Raw genomic sequence first — 14,090 nt, 5'->3', positions numbered from 1 at the left:
AACATGATTCTACTCTTAAAAAGAAAGAGTTAGGAGTTTTACTTTTTAAGCTCATTAAGATGGTTCCAAAAGTCTTGGCTAGCAAACACCTTTTTAAAAAATCAATTTTTCAATAATTTAGAGTGAAGCAGACCCATATAGTTACATTTCCCTTAAGGGAGATATGCTTTCAAAATAATTAAAGTAGAGGCAGCTTTATAGATCTTGAGAAAATGTGCTCAGAAAATGTCCTTTGATTTGCTATGAACCCCGAAGCTTTGATAAAACTGGACAGACCTGGGATCAACTTCCCACCTTCATCACTAGCTCATGGCACATGACCTAGAGGTACAGAGGATGCTTCCTGCCCACCTCATCTGTATACTCTTATCCCTTTTCTTAACAAAAGTCAGGCTTTCAGCTGCATATAGGGCTCTTTAAAGACTACATTTCCTGGCTTCCTTTGCAGCTACATATGTTCATCTAAGTTTCGGCCAATGAGATATAAGCAGAAGTGTTCTGTGGAATTCCTGAGAGGCCTCCTTTAAAGCAAGGTGAGGGGGCTGTTTGGAAAGGCACCCTCCTGCATACCTGAATCAGGTAAGTTGGCTGGAGTTCGTGCAGCCATTTTAGGTAAGGAAGACAAGGGCCATACCCCAGGGTTGGCAGAGTAGGGAGCTTTGTGGTGCTACCATACCTGCCTTGGATTTGCTATCTCTGGACTTCTCTACAAGAGAAATTTATTTCTGGGTTTTTTTAATGTCACTATTTTGTGGGTTTATAGCTACATTTAATCATAACTAATAAAAATAGTGACTCGTCAAGTTTGGGGAAACAGCAGGAACAATAACATAATAAGTTTAGCTGTCATTATTGAGCACCTTCTATATGCCAGGAACTGTTCTGAGAGCTTTATTTGTAGTAGCTCACATAACTCATTCAACAGTCTTCTAAGACACTGTTATCCCCATTTTACAGGTGATGAAACAGAGGCATAGAGAGGTTAAATAACTTGCCTAGTGTCATACAACCAAGCCAGGAGTTGAAACCAGTCTAGCTCCAGAACTTTCTCTAAACCACTGTGGGAAGGTGACTTGACAACATTTTCAAAACAAGCAAAAGCTAGACTCAGACTCCAGCTTTTCCCCATATAGGAGATTTATCCCCTACACCTGACTTTGTCACTAATTATGTTGAGTGTCCTCTGTCACTTCGTTTACCTCCCCCTGTGCCTCGGAGTTCCCACCAATAAGAGGCATGTAACAGTACCTCACCCTGTGTATTGGGCATCCACTCTGAGCCTGGCACTCTGCCAGGTACGAGAATACGTTAGTGACGGTTCTGCCCAAAAGGAGTCCACAGATTGCTCAAAGAGTTGAGACCTGAACCTTGAGTAAAACTGAGGAACAAGGGAAATGCAGAACAACATTACCACGTCCAGGGAAGTTTTTGCTGCTTGGCATATAGTAGGCAACCCATGAATGTTCCTGGAACTGAAGTGACAGCACATGATTAAGTGCCGTATGAGCAGGAGGAAATAAATGTTGTGAATCAAAAGGAATGGAGACCTTTGGAGTCCAAAGTGCTCAGGCAGTAAATGTCTTACTAAGGGTAAGTTCTCGGTTAATGTTGGTGGGGTCAGTAAGTGAAGGAGTCTTGCAGATTTGGTAAGATTTGGGTCGGTGGTAGGTAAATTAGGCTGCTCTCTCCTTCCTGCTCTTCCCGTATGTCAGGTTTAGTTCCTTGAACACATTCCACGCTTGCCTGCTTTGTTACCTAATACTTTTCTCTCTTCTGGCCACGCTTTCCCAGCCTCTCTTCCTAGAGAAGTTCTGCTCGTCCTTCTGGTCTCAATGACCTACAGGGAGGCTCTCTTGAGTAGACCAGATCTCTCTAACATACCCTCCAGATGTGGTAGAACCCATCAAAATGGAAGACTTGGTTCTATAGGCAGTACATATTGTGAGAATTTTGTCAGCCAGAATTATCCTTGAAAACCCCATAGAAAGTGAGCTCCACGGTGGAAACTGACAAACCAGCACAGGCGGTAATTACAGTATTTATTTCTTCTTCCTTTGAGACACTGGCCTATTTTAGGGTCTAGGTTTATGAAAAAATTAGATCACATTCAGCCGAGCACCCCTAGGGGGTTATGTAGTAGACCATGATATAAATGGCGCCCTCTGAAATTGTTCAGTGCCTGCAGAACTGTACACAGTGGGCTTGTTAGAGTCATATGTAACAATAGGAGACACGTGCACTACGGGAAGATCAGATCTGAAGCCAACCCAGATGGGTTCCCTGAGTGGGATGGTGAAATAAATCACTTGCATTATTTATATTGTTTAATTTCTCTCTGCATCTCTCATTTGCTTCCTGAATCCTGTGTACAGTTGAATTTGTGTGTCGTATCTATGCAAACCACAAATCTTCTGCACTTCCTTTTATAACGCTCATTATGTTTGAATTTTTCATGGATTGTTTGTAATTATGGGTTTAATGTTCCTACTCGATTATACATTCCATGAGGGTAGGGGCATGTCCACCTGCTGTGGCCCCAGCACAAACACAGTACCTGGCGCAGTTTTTCTAGGCAGTTCCTTGCCAAACATTGATGTGGCTTTCCACTCCCCGGCCTTCAAGACGATCCACTGAACTTCTTTCTCACTTACTCAGGGCTGAGATCTGGAGCTGCTGAGGCACTCAGTTAAGCGTGGGGGGAGATAAAACCTGCCTGGGCTGGTGCTGCTCTAATGCTGCAGAAACTCCTGAAACTGATAATTATCTAGAGACACTTGATATATGAAGGGCCTTAGGAGCTTTGGCTCACCTCGGCTCATCATCACCTCATTAAGCCCCCCACCAATGAATGCTCGTCTCACCATTCCCACTGCCAACCCCAGGCCCCAATGCTCCTCCCCAGCCTGACTTTGAGGCCCTTTCACAAGTGAACGTCACTGAAACATGACCTTGAGCATATGTCAGTGTTGGTTTCTGAAAAGACTATCCAGTAACACCAGCGTTATCTTCTCCCTTTTAATTTTTCCTTTTACTTTGAAAAGAGTAAAAGTAAAGGCAACTAAAGAAAAGTCAGAAAGTAAATGAAAGCAGAAAATAATCTTACCACTCTAATACCCCAATACAATTTTAATTAACTTTGCCTTTTTTCTGGCCAATGTAACACAACTGAAACTATATACTATCAATAGTTTATAGTATACTATATACTATCAATTTATATACTATATACTATCAATAGTTTATAGTATACTATATACTATCAATAGTTTATAGTATACTATATACTATCAATTTATATACTATATACTATCAATAGTTTATAGTATACTATATACTATCAATTTATATACTATATACTATCAATAGTTTGTGACCTGCAGTTTTTAAAGTAACACTATTACATATTCATATTTCCATTTTTCCATTATGCTCTTTATAAGCATAATTTTAATTACAGCATAAACTAAAATTTTCCAAAAACTTGAAAATTTTATGTATCTAATTTTGCTCTTGTAAAGTAATATAGACACTTACATGTAGTCCCTATCGGAGGAAAGCAATCAGGCTGTGTCATTTTCTCAGATTTCATCTTCCCAGCTCTGGAATTCTGTAAGAAAAGGCTGAGTACACTTAGGATGATAAAGGTAAAATATAATATCTCAACTCTCAGTTGTTTAAAGGCCAATGGCTAGGTTAGTTCTACCTCTCCACCTATCCTTTTGATAATAATTATTGTTCATTTATTTTGTGTGTGCTGTCTGGTCCCACACTGTAGTATATGCATCAGGAGAGATGTAATCTCTCTGCAGAGTCTAATTCTGCTGTTTCCTCCAAATTTCTGTTATCTTTTGAATCTGCTTGCCTATTTGGGTTTCTGTCTTTCATGTTAGAGCCTGCCTTCAGAGTATCAGGTGATCCTTGGCTATCTGTTTACGTTCGAGAATGGTGTACTAAATAGCTGATTGAAAATTCTGTACAGGGCTTATCAGCACGGTCCTTACTGTAGGGCAAGCTGGATGGTTTGCTTAGTAAGAGAATCTTTGGGTCTCTTCTCTTGCTCTCATTGGAGTCCCCAGAAAGAGTATCTTCCAATATTTTAATATCCTATAGCAGGGATATAGGCCTGGCTTCTCGAGTTCAAGAAAGCAGGGTAGGGAAGAGGTTGGATACCTTCATATTCATTATGAAATCTTTTGCTGTTTCTTCCCCTTTTTCACTTTAACTTCCCCACTCTTAATTGCCTGGTATCCTGTATCCAGATGCCTCAGTTTTGCTTTTTCCAGGGAATAAGCATCCAGTCTTTGGCCATGTTGGGGAAAGGGATGGTCATGCCGGTGTCAAGTCACTGTTGAGTTTACCTTTTTATTAGTAGGCTTTCAAGCAGACCTCCTATTTTCAGCCACTCTTTAACCTCATTTCCAGAGATAACATGTGCCACTAAATTCCTAAGCCTTTTGGGGTTCTGCAGGGCAAATTGTGTTACTTCTTAGCTTTCCTTACAACCAATTTAGGATTCAGGTAGCTTAGGATTGGTAAATCTATTACCATTCATGTTTCTTCTTTATAGCCTCCAGAAGTTTGTTGCTGTTATCACCTTTTACATATTTTTGGCCTTATTTCTTTTAAAAGACATACCTCTTCTATCTCATACTCCTCAGGATGACGACTATCACAAAAACAGAAAACAGCAAGTGTTGGCAAGAATGTAGAGAAATTGAAAGTTTTGTATATTGTTGGTGGGAATGTAAAATGGTGTCTCCACTGTGGAAAACAGTGTGGTGGTTCCTTAAAAAATTAAAAATAGAATTATCATATGATCCAGCATTCCATTCCTGGGTATATACCCAAGAGAATTGAAGGCAGAACTTGAAGAGATATATATGTACACCCATGTTCAAAGCAGTACTATTCACAATAGTTAAGTGTCCAATGACAGATGAAAGGATAAACAAAATGTGGTATATACATACAATGGAATATTATTCAGCCTGAAAAAGGAAGGAAATTCTGACCCTTTCAAGGATGAACCATGAAAAGATTATGTTAAGTGAAATAAGACAATCACAAAAGGACAAACACTATATGATTCCACTTATATAAGGTACCTAGAGTAGTCAAATTTAGAGACAGAAATTAGAATGGTGTTTGCCAGGGTCTGGGGGGAGGGGAGAATGGGGAATTATTGTTTAATGGGTACAGAGTTTCAGTTTTGTAAGATGAAGAGAGTTCTGGAGATGGATGATAGTGATAGTTACACAACAATGTGAATGTACTTAATTGCACACTGAACTAAAAATGGTTAAGATGGTAAATTTTATATTATGTTTAGTTTACTGCAGTTTTTTAAAAAAAGGAATACCCCTTTACTTTTATTTCACGCCCGTCGTGAGAGAGAAAACTGATTAATATGTTCACTCTATTACTTAAATAGAAGTCCATTGTTTCCTGTTTTATAGGAAGACTTTTGGAAGTTAAATGACTTGCCCTGGTCACAGAGCTAGTCATAGGCAGGCGAGGATTTGATCCCATTCTGGGAGGAGGGCTGGGGCTCTTACCTGCTGTGTTACATAGACCAGTTCATTCTTTCAGTAACCAGCAAATACTCATTAAGCATTTTCTTTGTCCCATCACTCTTGACAGTAACAGTGAGCAGGAATGTTTAGCTTATATTACATTACAGTGTGAAGAAGGGATTCCATACAATAGCAAGAACAGGCATAAACAAGACAGTGGCAACTATTGATACGTGTTACGATGGAAACAAAGTGCTGACTGCAGTGTGGTGGGAAAGACTTTTGAGTTGAGACCTCAACATGGAGATGGTTTCAGCAATGTGAACATGTGGGCAGGAGTGTTCCTGGCATAAGAAACAGCATGTGCATAGGCCTACGGACGGGAATAAGCCTGGCTCCTTTGATGAATTTAAAAAGACCAATTTAGCAGGATGTAGTCAGAGAGGGGATTGGCAAGAAATGGGGTAAAAGATGTGTTAAATGTGGAGCCTCATGAGCCTTGAAGTAAGGCAGCCAGAGTTTTCCTCGGGGTTATAACAGAAAGCCACTGGAGGTTTTTCAGAAGGGAAATGATGTGATGATTTTGCTTTTTAACATGCGGTTGGCTTTCACCAAGTATCTACCGTGTAGCAGGTGCTTAGGTAGACACCAGAAACGCAACAACGAGCAGACACTTCTTCCCACAAGGAAATTATAGTCTGGTAAGGAAGAAAGAGCAGACAATGCCAGTAACACACAGCTGCATAGCCCACAGTGTGCGCTCTGGGACTAGAGATGAGTTTTAGGAAAAAGTGTTCCATGATCAGTATAGAAACCTGTCTAACTTAGTGCAGCTTGGCATTTCCCAAATTTACTTGCACCAAGAGCTTCTTCTAAATAACATCTTCTAACAGCTCTTTGAACTCATGGAGTGTGAAACACACGCCGGGAAACACTGAATTTAGGAAAGATGACAATTAAGTTATATGGTGGTGGGATGGCTCTGCTGAGAAGGGAACTAGCACAGTTCAGGGCGTGGAGGAGGCAGGCATTCAGGGTGGCCTTCCAGGAGGAGGTGAGCCCTGAGTTGCTTCCTGAGGGGGTTAGAGAGGTTAGCCATGTGAAGAAGCAGGGAAGGATATTCCATAGAGAAAGAACAGCCTGAGTGCAGACATGGAGGCCCAAATAGCCACCTCATCATCCTAGGAAAATAGATGTACTAATTTCAAGCAGGACAAAGATCCATTTGCTTGTTTTGCTCTGTAGTGGAAAGAGTTGTTTTAAAATGGAGACAGTAGAATGCACTTTTCCTAATCTGGATTTTAATGTGAACTTCCGATTTCTGCTTTCCAGTAGGCCCCTGTCCTCTGTTGCCACGTCCGGCCTGTCTGAACCTTCACCGTCTCCTTTCCACACCCTTCTCTTCCCCTGCCCTGCACACTGTGCAGCTGTGTCTTGGGAAGGCCAGACAGAAACCCCTCGCTGTGCACCTTTCTTGCCTGTGTCAGATGGCGGAGCCTTCCTGGAAGTGTGGATTTCCTGCTAGTACCTACAGCTCTGTTGGCACCACTCTTTCACACTGCCGCCCAGTTTTCCCTTCCACATTCTTCCAGGTTCATTTTGCATCTGATTGGTGTAAGGCAGCATAATTAGAGGATGTCACATTTCCGCCGGAGGGTCTCCCTCCTGTGCGCCCAGCCCCTTCCATCTGATAGAATAGAGCCTCTTTACATGGATTATGTTTTCTTCATTGTTATTAAGTGATTAGTAAAAATAGCTTCCACTTATTAGCACTTACTAGGTACCGGACACTATGCCAAGCACTGTATATTACCATTTAATTTTCATAACCCTAAGTATGTGTTATTAGTTCTGTTTTACAAATGAGGAGACAGGGGCTAGAGAGTCACTTGCCCAAGGTCACTCAGCTGATCAGAAGAGAGGGCATTATTTAAACCAAGGATGCAGTTGTAAATTTCACGCATCCAGTACACAGTGTCATTAAATATTCTAATTGTAAACATTTATTTTCTGGGGATTCTGTGGTTACGTCTGCTTGTGTTTCAAACTCACCAGGAAGCTTTAAAAAGTACGGATTCTAGGGCCCCACTTCATAACCACTGAGCAGAAGTCAGATGGGGCCCGGGAATTGCTGTTTTCGAAAGCTCTCTGTGGGATAATGCAGTGGTTCTCATCAAAATCGCTTGGAGGGCCATTGCTGAGCCCCACCCCAGAGTTTCTGCTTCGGGAGGTCTGGAGTGGGGCCCGAGAATGTGCATTTCTAACAGGTTCCCAAGTGCTTTTCATGCTGCTGTTGGGGATCCCACTTTGATAACGCTGGTCTGATGCAGTAGGTAAAAAATGAGGGAACAGAGCCAAGCGATAAGAACAGGAGGGTTAGCATTTGGAAAGCAAACGCTAATGCATTTTTCTTTTCTTTTCTTTCTTTAAGTCCTTGAGGCATTATTTGGTTCTGACCAAACATTTTAATTAAGAAATAGGAAGGGAGATATGTTGGAGTGGGATTTGGAGTCAGACAGCTGGTATCAATTCCCAACTTCACCACTTAGAAAGGCTCTAGGCTTCAATTTCCTCTGCTGAAAAATGGCGATGCTAATAGCTGCCTCCCAGCCATTTCATAAATGGCATTTCAGTCTCCATCTCTTCCCTTTCCACTTACCTCAGGAAAGAATTGCGAAAATCCAAAGGCTTCACTTTTAGTCTTAGGTTCAGGAAGTTTTTCGGGCTATGGAAGCTAGCTATAGTGTGATTTCATTTTTTGAATTATTTAGACCTGATATAGTTGGTTTCTCTTCTGACTCTTTTGCCTGCTCCTTCATTGTTCCCAAGAGCATATGCGAGGTGGAAAAACGGTAGTATCCTGGAGCATCTGTTGGATAGTACGCTAGTTCATGGCCTATGGCATTGGCTCTGGGGAGAAAGCAGTACCAGCCTTCCACTGGAGAGGGAGACTAGAGGTTACTAAGCAGAACCTCACTGAGGGACTTTGCAAGTAGGTTTGGAAGACCATCATTTTCCCAGGAGGAAAGAGTAAAACTAAAGCAACACCTGAGCTTTGGGATATCGGTGTTTTTACTCACTGGCTGACAGAAAGGCTTTACAACCAGAGCAACTAGATCCTAACTTCAATCCTGCTATTTATTTGAAGTGGGACTCAGACAAGTTACAAGTCCATCCTATATCTTTGTTTCTTTATCTACAATATGGGGATGACCTCCCCTCCCTCACAGGCTTAATAAGAGTTTAAATGAGATGAGAGCTGTAAGGTGCATTGTACCATGCTTGGATCACTGCTGGTGCTTAGTGCAATGTGGCCCCCTTCCTTTGTACCATGATTTGCTTCTATGTAACTTCCTCTATAAGGGGGAAAAAAAGAGGAAAATAAAATACTTATGGAAAATCAGTTAAGTGCCTTGTGGTCTTCTAAGCTCTTTTATATTCATCATCTCATTCATTTTTTTCACAGCATTCCTTTTGAGTACTATTCTTCCCAGCTTATACAAGGAGAAGCAGCAGTTAAACACATAACCCAAATTCTTACATCTGATAAATGATGGAGTGGATTTGGACCCAAGTGTGTCTAAATTCAATACTTGGGCTCCTTCCATCCTATCTCGCTATTTGAGCAAGGAACCTGGGACAACATCCATCTAAGGAAGGAGATGCAGGGTTTCAGGTTTGATTTTTCTGGCTGGAGAAAAGTATTCATACTTTTGCCTTGTTTTTCTAGTTCCTTAAGGATGTGAGCTACTGGAGGATATTAGACACCTATTTATGGCTTCCACTTCTAAGTGAGGGATAACAGAGGTGCCATTCCTAAACTCCTCAAGTAAACCATGATGCCATGCATTCAGAGATGTTCTCGACAGTATTATTTATAAAAAGAATGGTTAGAAATGACAGTGTTGAATTTTATCTGAGCCCTGTGCTCCTGGAAAACAGTGAAGGTTTATAAATGTCCCCAAGCTTTACATTCCAGGAAATGGCCTACTGCAGAGAAGTGTCCTTCCCCGTGTGACTTGGATAAGACTCCTGGATGCCTCCTTTGTTCACTTCTTACGAGGCCAGACACAGACCCTCCAGATTCCCATTCTTTGCCTTATGAATGATTAGCTGCACTGCTTGTCCCCACTGATCAGTTGGAACAAAATGCATGTTAACTAAACTTCGTCCTTCCTCAGGCCCCTGAACTTTGGCCTACCCTCAGCCTGAACCATCATACAGCCCTCCTTCAGAGTCCTGTATTAGGGTTCTCCAGAGAAACAGATTGATAGGGGGGGTGTGTGTGTGTGTATGTGTGTGTGTGTTTGTGCACACGCACATTATAATGAATTGGTTCATACAGTTGTAGAAGCTGGCAAGTCCCGAGATCTGCAGGGTGAGGTGGCAAAGTGGAGACTCAGGAAGAGCTGATGTTTCAGTTCAAGTCCAAAGGAAGGAAAAAAGCCCCTGTACCAGTTCAAAGGTTGTCAGGCAGGAAGGATTCTCTGTTAGTGGGGGTTGGAGGTAGGTAGAGCAAGACATAAGCCTTTTTGTTCTATTCATGCCTTTAACTGATTAGATGAGGCCCACCCACGTTAGTGGGGGCAATCTGCTTTACTCAGTCTGTTGATTTAAATCTTAATCTCTTTCAAAAACACCCTCACAGAAACACCCAGAATAACGTTTGATCAAATATCTGGGCACCCTGTGGCCTAGTCAGGGTGACATATAAAATTAACTATCACAGGTCCCTCCCCCAAAATAGTCTCGCCTCAGGGTAAGATGCTTTCTGATCTACTATCCAGTCACACCACTCTTTCATGCCATGTCTCTACATTTTGTTCTTTCTATCCTTGTTTACTCTGTAAAAGAAAGACCCCTTTTGTCTAGCTCTTGGGACACTTGCAGATCTTGTGGTCACAGTATTCTCCTTATTGCAATAATTTTCCATCCCTTACTGCAAATGCCCCTTTACCCCCTTACAATAATCCTTACTAAGTCTCTCCTTACTAAGTCTGGATCTGTTTTTAATTTGACAGAAACAAATTAAGTGTCTGAAACTAAGGGATTAGTTAAGTAATATGGCACATCCATACTACAGAATATGATACATTTTCAAAAAGAATGTACTCACTGATGAGTAAAGAAGTCTGTGATGTATCACTGAGTTAAAAAGGCAGACTATAAAATTGCATACTTGTAATATCCCTTGTATCAATACATAAAATTAAATACTTGGGTATCTTAATATTTTGGAAGGGTATTCTCTATTAATTTCAGTAGTAGTTATCTCTAGGAGGAGGAAAATAAGGGAAAGGTTTTTTTTTTTCTCCTATCTTTCTGTATTGTTTGATTGTCTGTAATGAAGTTGTATTATCCTTGTAAACTGAAGAAAAACCACGGTGCATAATAGCTTTGTGATCTTTATTTTTGTTTAAAAAAATAGTCAATTCTGGTTATTCAAGCCAGGGCCTGGTGGACTGGCCTCATGGACACCCCCCTCCATGGATGTCCACCCTTGATCACCTTCCAGAGGCTGTACAATCCCCAAAGTCTCTCCAAAAGGCAGAGTCCTGCACAGTTTGTCTGTTTCTCCTCCCAGCTGAAGGCACTGAAGTCTGTTGGAGATCTGGGCTGGCTTCCTCTGCCCTAGGTTCCCCCTCTGGGAGCCGTCCCTCTGGCCATTGTGAAAGGATGAGAGGGCTGGTGACACTTCTGGGCTTTGGGCCAACCTTTTTCATTTTGCGCAAGGTCTGTTCAGTCTCCCAGGTCCTGTGTCCAAAGAATGAGACTTTAAAATGGAGAAATCAAATTTTGTTTTATGTACAAAGCTTGATCTTCTTATCACTTGAGCATTTTTCCCAAAATCTCCATGAGCCTTCTCCCTCCGCCACATACATACTGGATGACCTAGAATGGAGACTTAAAAGACATTAAGTTAGAGCATCATTTTTGGACACTTCTGCTGAATTCCCATGGCAACATGGTTGAGGGCTTCAGGGATTTTACTCTGACATTTGGCTCAATGCCAGCCTGGCAAATTCCACTCCTCCCCGTGGGTCCTGCAGTGCCAGCATCCTCCTTCACTCAGAATGAGGTCATTGTCTTTGTGGTTAAATAGTGGACACTTTCTGCTCTTCAGCTTTTGTTCTACAGTACAGCCTTAGAGACTTACAGTTTTACAGCTCCAAATTACCACCCCTCCCCTCTAGAATGCCTCCACATTGGCAGCCTCTCACCACAGATTAAGTTCTAGATTAGAACCTCTGTTCCTCAGCCCCCCAAATCTGGATGTCTCTTAGGTGTCAGGGCTAGGGTATCGTCACTGTGGGGCATTTCCTTTTCTAGTTGAACCAGATCGGATTTATATACTGATGCCATTTGGGGGGGGGGGGAAGTTCTGGTCCTTAGAAAAAAGTTTAACAACCATAGCCACATTCCATTTTTTTTCATATATTTGAGATGTTTCTGGGCTTTGGTGGTGAAAGAGTCTAACGTCTTAGGATAAACAACAACAACAAACTTAGCCCTTTTTGCCTTTATGTGCGATATTTCTTTGTAGCTTGGCTATTGAAACACAACAGCTATTAAACAGCTGTTAAACTGAGTTCTTCATAGCAGCCTCTCCTTGCCCAGTTGAGTTCCCTATACATTCCCCTCTCCTCCTTTATATGTATATTTGTCTGTCTGTATCTGTGTATTCATTTCCCTTTGAAGGATCTCAAAACACAAAGACCCTGGTCTTTTAATATTGTCTCTGTATTGTTGAGTTTTGCTATTAAACCTGACCAAAGGGACACACTGTCGTCTGCTTTCCATATTCTGTCTAGTAAATGGTTGGTTGTCAGGACAACGGCATTGAAGGTGGAGGGTCATTGATAACCACATGAATTCTTTAAACAAACATGATGAGAGCAAATTCCAGTGTGTGCTTGAAAGCTGCAAAAGAAGAGGAAAGGTTTCAGACAGGTTCTTCCTTTTACAAATTTGATACTCCCTTTAAGAATTAGCTTCAGTTGGAGTTGCTCGTACTTTCATTAAAAAACCCTGAATCTTGGCAGTGCCCTTGTTGGACAGTGTGCTTGTCCTTCCAGCATGTTAAGCGGGACTTGAATAGCACCCCGACCTGAGCACCTGCCTGTGCTCTTGACAGAGCCCCTAGCACAGCAAGGTGGTCCTCCACTGTGTCTCAGGAACAGACACAGAGTAAATGCCCAACACACATTGTAGGAATGAATGACCTCAAGTCTTCACAGTGTCCCTTATAGATGCATTTATGATTTATATCTGCAAAGAAACTGAATTCAGAGACTTTAAGTAACTTTTTCCAAGACACTTAAAAGTGTGAGGGTGGGGATATGCACAGAACTAGAACCCAATTCATCCTGGCTTCTAAGACCACACTCTTCTCATTATAGCACACTGCCTCACTGTAAAAAAATAATAACAATAAGGAAGAAACATTTTAAAAAGGCAGAACACTCCTAAGATGAAGTGTATGCTTTTCAAAACAAAGGTGGAAAACCTTTTTCAAAGGTAAAATCGTTGGGGAAAAAAGAAAAAATAATATGTAATTTAATGTTCATTGAGAATAAGCAATTAATTCTGCCCTCCAGGGGTGAATTTATGTCTAGCTTATTTGCACATGAAAGTACAAGATTGGCTTCATTTATATGAAAGTAAGACATCTGGTTGGGAAGTAAAAAATTTGGTCAATTACCTGAATCATGTTTGGTCTACATGATAGAAAAGCCCCAGATGTCTTCAAATCACCAGATGTTTGGCGTTGTGCGGTTAACACCAGACCCACCATCTGACTTTGTCATGTGAGAGCTTGCTGTTTGATTCCCCCATTGTTAGAAGGCTGTTATCATTTTGTAAACCAGCAGTTTGCAAACAGTAGTCTAGACTAGAGGCCGACACTGGCCCCGACAAAGTGTTCACTGGTGTGTGATAGGATGAGAAAATAAATTCATAAAAGGAAATGTATTTAAGTGAATGTCCTTTATTTTGAGATCATCTCCTTTCTCTTTTTTTCAGTGATAGAACATTGTGTCAAATGATCGTGATTCTAGGATTTTTTTTAATGAATCTAGGGGACCAAATAAAAAATTGAGAACCCTATGTCAGTCCCCAGTTTTTTTTATGTGATTTTTATATTTTACTGGATCGTGCAAAAAGAAAATAAAACTGGCAAGACCACTGCTCTAAATCTGGTAATATCTTCAGCATAATGACAGCCAAAATATTTTCATATATTTCCTGAATTTGCCTTCCCCTAGCAGTGGGGGAACTCTCCATGGCAGAACTGTTTGTCTGTTTCTTAAAAACATTGGTCATCTTAACAGTCAAGGGTTTTGCTGACAAAATCATAACTTTTCCTTTTGAAGCAAACATTTGGTCCTTAAAATAACTCTGAAGGGAACACCTTCAGCGCTTTTAAAACATTTCACTCTGGAGACATGCCATGGAGACACGACCATGGGGAGACACTTTTTGTGCTGGAAAACTGAATTCCATCACTGTGAATATTTTAACAGATTTTCACAGTTTCTGCAGTTTGCTCTCATAACCCCCAAAGCATATATCTCTACA

General features: G+C 41.2%; 1 protein-coding gene and 1 long non-coding RNA gene across 13 annotated transcripts in view; one reads left to right on the top strand and one right to left on the bottom strand.

Annotated features, from left to right (window-relative positions):
* The window catches only part of FGGY (FGGY carbohydrate kinase domain containing), a 409,967-nt gene that overhangs the window by 181,699 nt on the left and 214,178 nt on the right, over nt 1–14,090 (top strand). The gene's annotated exons all lie outside the window — the stretch shown is intronic.
* LOC309613393 overlaps nt 11,246–14,090 on the bottom strand; it is a 29,706-nt gene continuing 26,861 nt past the window's right edge. The window contains exon 3 of the long non-coding RNA XR_014235703.1: nt 11,246–11,267. This is a non-coding gene — a long non-coding RNA (uncharacterized lncRNA). The remainder of the gene's footprint in view (nt 11,268–14,090) is intronic.

Source organism: Balaenoptera borealis (assembly GCF_965194805.1).
Source record: "Balaenoptera borealis genome assembly, chromosome: 1".
In the NCBI taxonomy this organism is placed as follows: Eukaryota; Metazoa; Chordata; class Mammalia; order Artiodactyla; family Balaenopteridae; genus Balaenoptera; species Balaenoptera borealis.
Note: the sequence above shows the minus strand (reverse complement) of the source record. Positions and strands in the feature narration are given on the sequence as shown.